The sequence below is a fragment of the Mirounga leonina genome, unplaced genomic scaffold (assembly GCF_011800145.1).
Source record: "Mirounga leonina isolate KUSES-001 unplaced genomic scaffold, KU_Mleo_1.0 Mir_151, whole genome shotgun sequence".
NCBI lineage: Eukaryota > Metazoa > Chordata > Mammalia > Carnivora > Phocidae > Mirounga > Mirounga leonina.
In genome coordinates, this window is record NW_023270377.1 from 6,147,056 (window position 1) to 6,154,779 (window position 7,724).

Consider the following 7,724-nt stretch of genomic DNA (forward strand, 5'->3'; position numbering starts at 1 on the left):
ATTTCTTCAGTTTCCTGGCTGGTTCACCAATTGTTGGCTCACGAACTGGCCACCATACACGGAGGGTAAGGAGAGACTAAAGAAAGAGGCAGGCCACTCCAGATGGTGGGTGGCAGGGGTAATAAGGAAGGGAACTCACTCACAGGGCTTGTCTTGAGTGGCCACAAGACCAGTAGATCTCTGCCCCTGCCTGCCAAATCTTAAAAGTTTACATAGAGGCCTTAACTGGGTTCAGTCATCTATACGATCCAGATAGTATACCATCAACAACACCTGACTCTCTCAAGGTTACATCCTTGGAAACAGCTCCCACTGGAGAATGGTGGGCAGAACATACATCCCAAGGACAGCAAAGGAGCTGAGAAGCCTCCAATTGCCTGTCCAGCCCCCAGGTAAACCAGCATGAGCATCCTCCCAATTACTCCCTCCAACATTCAACAACAACAAAAACAAATTTTTTTTAAAAGATTTTATTTATTTATTAGAGAGCGAGCGAGAGAGAAACAGCATGAGAAGGGAGAGGGTCAGAGGGAGAAGCAGGCTCCCCGCTGAGCCAGGAGCCCGATGCGGGACTCGATCCCAGGACTCCGGGATCATGACCCGAGCCGAAGGCAGTCGCTTAACCATCTGAGCCACCCAGGCGCCCCAAAAACAAATTTTTTAACTAAACAAAAGATTTGAATAGATTATTGTCCAAAGAAGATATAAGAACAGTCAACAAGCTCAACATGAATAGTCATTAGGGAAATGCAAATAAAAATGAGATATCACCTCTTGCCCACTAGGATAGCTATAATAAAAAATTTTAAATGCAAAATAACAAGTGTTGGCAAAGATGTGGAGAAACTGGAATATCCATACCTTACTTGTAGGAATATAAAATGGTGTAGGCACTATGGAAAACAGTTTGTCAGTTCCTCCATAAGTTACACATAGAAATACTATCTGATCCAGCAATTCTGCTCCTGGGGATATACTCAAAAGAACTGAAAACAACTGTTAAACAAAAACTTGTCCACAAATGCTCATAGCAGCACTATTCACAATGGCAAAGAGTGTAAACCCATCAACTGATGACATAAATGTCCAGCAGCGGGCGCCTGGGTGGCTCAGTCGTTAAGCGTCCGCCTTCGGCTCAGGTCATGATCCCAGGGTCCTGGGATCAAGTCCCACATCGGGCTCCCTGCTTGGCAGGAAGCCTGCTTCTCGCTCTCCCACTCCCCCTGCTTGTGTTCCTGCTCTCGCTATCTCTCTGTCAAATAAATAAATAAAATCTTTAAAAAATAATAATAATAAAATAAAATAAATGTCCAGCAGCAGAGGCACCTGTCTGGCTCCGTCAGAAGAGCATGCGACTCTTGATTTCGAGATGGTGAGTTCAAGCTCCACATTGGATGCAGAGATTACTTAAATAAATAAAACTTAAAAAAAAAAAAGAAATGTCCATCAACTGATAAATGTACAAACAGTGGTCCATCCACACAATGGAATATTATTCAGCCATAAAAAGAAATGAAGTACCAGGGCACCTTGGTGGCTCAGTCCATTAAGCGTCCGACTCTTGGTTTTGGCTCAGGTCATGGTCTCAGAGTCCTGGAATGGAGCCCCGTGTCAGGCTCCACACTCAGCAGGGAGTATGTTCCAGGATTCTCTCTTTCCCTCTCTCTCTCTCTTGCCCCTCCTCCCCCAAATAAATATATAAATCTTATTTTTTAAAAAAAAGGAATTAAGTACCAACACATTCTACAACATGGATGAACCTTGAAACACTACGTTAAGTAAAGAAGTCAGAGGGCGCCTGGGTGGCTCAGTTGGTTAAGCGACTGCCTTCGGCTCAGGTCATGATCCTGGAGTCCCGGGATCGAGTCCCGCATCGGGCTCCCTGCTCGGCGGGGGGCCTGCTTCTCCCTCTGACCCTCTCATGCTCTATCTCATTCTCTCTCTCAAATAAATAAATAAAATCTTAAAAAAAAAAAAAAAAAGAAGTCAGATACAAAAGGCCACCTATTGTACAATTTCATTTCTGTGAAGTATCTAGAATAGGCAAATCTATAGACAGAAAGCAGATTGATGGTCGCTAGGGGTTGGGGAGGGCAGAATGCAGAGTGACTACTTAAAAGGTATGTGCGTGTCCTTTTGGGGTGACTAGAATCTTCTGGAACTAGATAGTGGTGATGGTGTACATGCCAGCTATACTAAACACTACTGAATTGCACACTTTAAAATGGTGAATTTTATTTTATGTGTATTTTGCTGCAATAAAACAAATGGAGCAGGCACTTTTAAAAAAATCTGGCAGTTCCTAAAAGATAAAACATAGAGTTATCACACAACCCAGCCATTCCACTCCTCGGTACATACCCAAGAGAATAGAAAACATATGTCCACACAAAACTGGCACGTGAATGTTCACAGCAGCATTATTTATAATGGCCAGGAAATAGAAACAGCCCAAAAGTCCATTGACTTGATGGGTAGATACATGGAGTGTGGTATATCCATTGAAGGAAATATTATTCAGTAATAAAAAATAATGCTACAACATGAATGAACCCTGAAAACATTATGCCACGTTAAAAAAGCCAGTCACATATTCTGTGATTCCCATTTATTTGAGATGATCAGAATAGGCAAATCCGTAGAGACAGAAGAATAAATCAGTGATTGCCAGGGGCTGAAGTGTGACTGCTAATGGGGTGGGAGTTTCTTTTAGGGGTGATTGCAAACATTCCAAAACCAATTGTGGTGATGGTTGCTAAAGATATGCTAGAAACCACTGAACTGTAAACTTTCCATGAATGAATTGTATGATCCATGACTTATAGCTCAGGAAAGTTATTTGTTTGTTTTTTTAAACCCACTTAATCTCATTCTCTTAGAATTATGTCAGTTATTGGGGCGCCTGGGTGGCTCAGTCATTAAGCGTCTGCCTTCAGCTCAGGTCATGATCCCAGGGTCCTGGGATCGAGCCCCACATCGGGCTCCCTGCTCCGCAGGAAGCCTGCTTCTCCCTCTCCCACTCCCCATGCTTGTGTTCCTTCTCTCCCTTTGTCTCTCTCTGTCAAATAAATAATAAAATCTTTTAAAAAAAATTATGTCAATTATTAATCAAGCAAGGTTCTCGAGTTTTTCAGATACTCATGTTGAATACTTTTTTAAAAAAATGCTGACTCCCAGGGGCACCTGGGTGACTCAGTCGTTAAGGGTCTGCCTTCAGCTCAGGTCATGATCCCAGGGTCCTGGGATCGAGCCCCACATCGGGCTCCCTGCTCCACGGGAAGCCTCCTTCTCCCTCTACCAGTTCTCCTCCTTGTGTTCCCTCTCTCGCTGTGTCTCTCTCTGTCAAATAAATAAATTAAATCTTAAAAAAAAATGCTGACTCCTGCTAACATTTAGCTACTCTGGATAATTACTTATTAACAGAAATAATACTGTCAAAATATTCTGCGTGTCCAATCAGTCATAAAGATAAACACATTTCAAAATCCTTTTTGAAAGAAAAACAAACCACAAAAGACATTGTAGACATTGGCCTAAGTCATGTACTTTAAAAAGTACCTATTAAGAATGACTTGGCATTTTGGGGTTTTGTTCCCCTGACTTGCCTGGGATTCAATCCTCAGCTCAACCAATAAATGTAGAGGCTGCAGCCCTAGTGACTATTACTTGTAGAGACCCCTGAAAGGAGACCAGATGGCTCAGGGAGTGGGCAAAGGATCCTTGGGGCCCCTTACCACCCAGCTGGGGCCCTGCTGGTAAAAGTCACTGATAGTCACGTGGCATTGATTTAGATCAGCATTTCTCAACTTCGGCACTATTGGGGGACAGATAATTCTTTGTTGGGTGTGGGTGGGTGGGTATTTCTTGTGCTTTACAAAGGATTTTTAACAGCACCCCTGGCCTCTAAAATTAGACAGTGTCATCCCCTAATCATGACACCAAACATGTCTCTAGACATTATCCCCCAGGGTTGCAAAATTGCCCCTATTTGAGAACCACTATCTAGATGACTCCAGAACACAAGACAACCTGGGAACAGAAGAACTAGTCCTGAGGAATTGGGATCTAGTTTTCTGAGAAAATGCTCCCCAAAGAATGGTGCGAGAAAGTCATGTTGTTCGTATCAGCTCGCAGAGAGAATGTTTCAGCCTGCATTGAGTGAAGGTCCAGAAAAGAGAGGGGCAGGGGCCATGGCTTCCCCTGATAGTCCACCGAGCCCCTTCACACACTGCCCTCATGATCCTCAAGCAGTCTGTGAGGAGTGAGGCACCTGCTGTCAGCCCCACTGTGAGATGAGAAGACTCAAGTCCAAGGCCATGTGGCCAGAACGAAGCTCCTCAGATCCGCTGAGTCATCCTTCTCCCTCCTTCCTTCTCTTCATGGGGCTGCTACCCTCTAGGTCTTGTATAGCTGGGAAAAGAGTTCTGGGCAAACATGTGGCCTCCGAGTGGGACAGTGACAAGGGGGTAGGTTCTACCCTGCCTCAGCCCCTTGTTGCAGCTGGTAGCCTCAGGCAGCTCACTCGGCTTGCCTGGAAAATTTGGTTTGCTCACGTATGGGAACACTGGACTCTCTCCTGTCTGAGGGGCCTGCATCCTGTTACTCCAGCCTAAAGCAGCCTGTCCTGCATGTGTTGTATTTACAGTTTCAAAGTTTTCCCATAAACTCTATCTTCCCTGCCCCCAGCCCTGACCTCTAGAGCGTTCCCATTTCACAGATGGAGAAATGAACACCGGAGATAAGCCACCTGCCTTGGCCACACAGCTGGACTTGAAGCCAAGTCTTATAGTCCTTACTCTACTAATGGAATGGGAACAAAGGAGGGATCCCTGGAGCCAGCAGGGGAGGGACACCTGGTCCTCTCCCACCCTGGCTCAAGCTAGGGCTGGACTCTGGTGCATTCCCTCCCACAGCAGGCTAGGCAGAGAGGATGTGCTAGTCCGGGAGCCTGAGCTCCCTGGGTCTGTGTGGCCCCTAAAAGGGAGAGTAAAAACCTGTCCCTGAAGCTTTGAGCAGTTCTCTGCTTTGCAATTGGAAGAGACTAGGATTTATCTCTGAATTCCTTTATTCTAAGGAAAACACCTCAACGGCCCTTCTAATACTGAAATGTCACATCAAACTCTTCTAAAATGGCTCAGTCAGGAGAGCATCTGACTCTTGATCTCAGGGTCATGAGTTCGAGCTCCATGTTGGGCGTAGAGATCACTTAAATAAATAAAACTTTTTTAAAAATGGAGATATTGGAAACCTAAGGAAAAGAGATTAGCCATGGGACAGATGAGTCTCAACTAAGAAACCAGGACAGCGGAGAGAGTGTTCCAGCATCTGGCCTGGATTAGAGCCCCTGTGGGCAGAGGGAAAGGCGGAGGGACAGGGTGCACGGGGTTGGAAAGGAGGCCCTGGGTGGGGACCGGGATAAGTGCCTTCAGGACATCTGGTCTCCCCAATGCGAACCATCGGCCAGGTGCCTGAGCAGCTTCTCTGGGAGCATCTTGTGTAAAAGCAACCAGGAAGCCCTCTGAGAGGGCCAAGTCCCGCCTGGGGCAGAGGAGGCAGGAGGAGCTGTAGTCAGTCGCACTACTGTGGGTGTTGGGGAGTGATCTCGTGCTCTGTTACACACAAGCCTGGCAGCACACAGGTGACCCTGAGAATAAGCACACCTCCCCAGATTGTGAATCATAGCATTATTGCAAGGAGTGTTCACCAGGCTCTGGTTTTCAAAAGGCTCTGGACATTAGCAAAAGCGTAATAAGAAACTTAATTATAGTTGTTTTGTAGGTAGGCCAATAGTTACCTATAAAACATGCTTGCTGATTTAATGAGCAAAATCGAATTTCATTGTTTATTAATTTGAACTTCTTGGATTATTTCTGAAGTCAAATATGTTTCTAAACTTTTAGTGGACCCTTGTATGGTGGGCTATGTGTTGCCTGATCCAGTTATTTGCCTCCTAAGGAGTGTTTGGGTTTGTTTTGTTGTTGTTGGTTTGTTTCCAGCTATACATCAGGTCTTTATTTTTCCTGATCTATGATGTATCTTCTTTTTTAAGTAATCTTTTTAGATGAAGTCACATAACACAATTAACGATTTTAAGTGAACGGTAAATGCATTTAGTACATTCACCGTGTTATGCAACGACCACCTCTAAATGATTCCAAAACATTTCCATCACGTCAAGTACACATTTTTCCCCACAGTGTTGAAATCGTTTGATCATCTAACAACAACAACAAAAAACTCTTTAATCACTTTAATTCCTAATATAAAAATACAAGTTGATAATTACATATTGTGTAATACAGAAGGTTCTCTATGGTGGACATTTGGGTAACAGCTGAGATGCCAATGTAAGTTCATGATGTTCAAAAAAATGCATTCACTACAGTTTGCTTTGCAATATGACTAAATCTAATTCTTTTTGCAAAAATAGGATGGTCGGGATGAAAGGTACCAAAAAAGTGATTTCTTTTCCTTTTTATGCCAAATGTTTCTTATAATATTTTTGCTTATTAATTACTTGGTTAAATTTTCCTGGCATGTGGGATTTGTATTCTGTGCCACACGCTTCCTGGACCCAGTCCAATTATGCTCATTGCCCCTGCTCCTGCCAGCTCTCAGGGCTAGGACCAACTGTCCAACGTGCTAACAAAGAAATTGTCAGATGTGAAAGAAGAGGGATGAGGGTCTCTGGGACCTATTTGAGGCTTTCTTTCTGATGAAAAATGCATTGAAAAAGAGAATTCTGCTGGGAAAAGTGATCTGAAGCCTTTCAAAGGTATAAATATTAAAACAAAAACAAAGAACTCACAAGTTTTTAACTTTCCATAGTAGCTCTGGGCTCTCTTCCCATATGTCAGGAAGGCATCTAAGAGCATTTGCCTTAGGTCAGAGGTCAATATACTTTTTCTATAAAAGGTCAGGTAGTAAATATGTAGGCTTAGTGGGCCACATGCATCTCTGCTACGTATTCTTCGTGGTTGCTGTTTTTAACACCCCTTTAAAAATATAAAAACAAGGTGACTGGGTGGCTCAGTTGGTTAAGTGTCTGCCTTTGGCTCAGGTCATGATCCCGGGGTTCTGGGATCGAGCCCCACATTGGGCTCCCTGCTCAACAGGAAGCCTGCTTCTCCATCTCCCTCTACCCCTCTCTGCGCCGCCTCCCACACACTTGCTCTCTCCTCTCACTCCCTCTCTCTCAAATAAAATAAAAATTAAAAAATGAAATAAAAATATAAAAACCATTCTTAGCTCTGGGCCATATTCAAAAAACAGGCCTCTGGGCAGATTTGGTCCACTAGCTGCCATTTGATGATCTCTGCTTTGTGGGCCCAGAAAAAAGCATGTTACAGAGGTGGGAGAATGGGTTTCCCCATGGACTGTCCTCTCAGCAATGCATCCTCTTGTTCAAGCCTTCATCTGTTTCTTCAACAGGTGGTTGTACGATTTAGACTGGAAATTTCTAAGGCTCATTCTATGTTCTGTAACTGTCCCAGATGACCTAGCTAAAGATACCTCCTATTGTTGCCAGGCATGCCCCCTGTCTTCACCCAAAGCCTCAGCATCATTCAGAACCTCAGCCTCAGATCCATACCCTTCTACTCTGAGCCCAGCATCCCCTTCTTCAGGAAGCCCTCACAGGTGACAGTTGGCTAAGAGCGCAATGAGTGAGGGAAGATTGAGCGTGTAAGAACAATGTCTGTGCATTAAGAAACAGAGCAATCAAA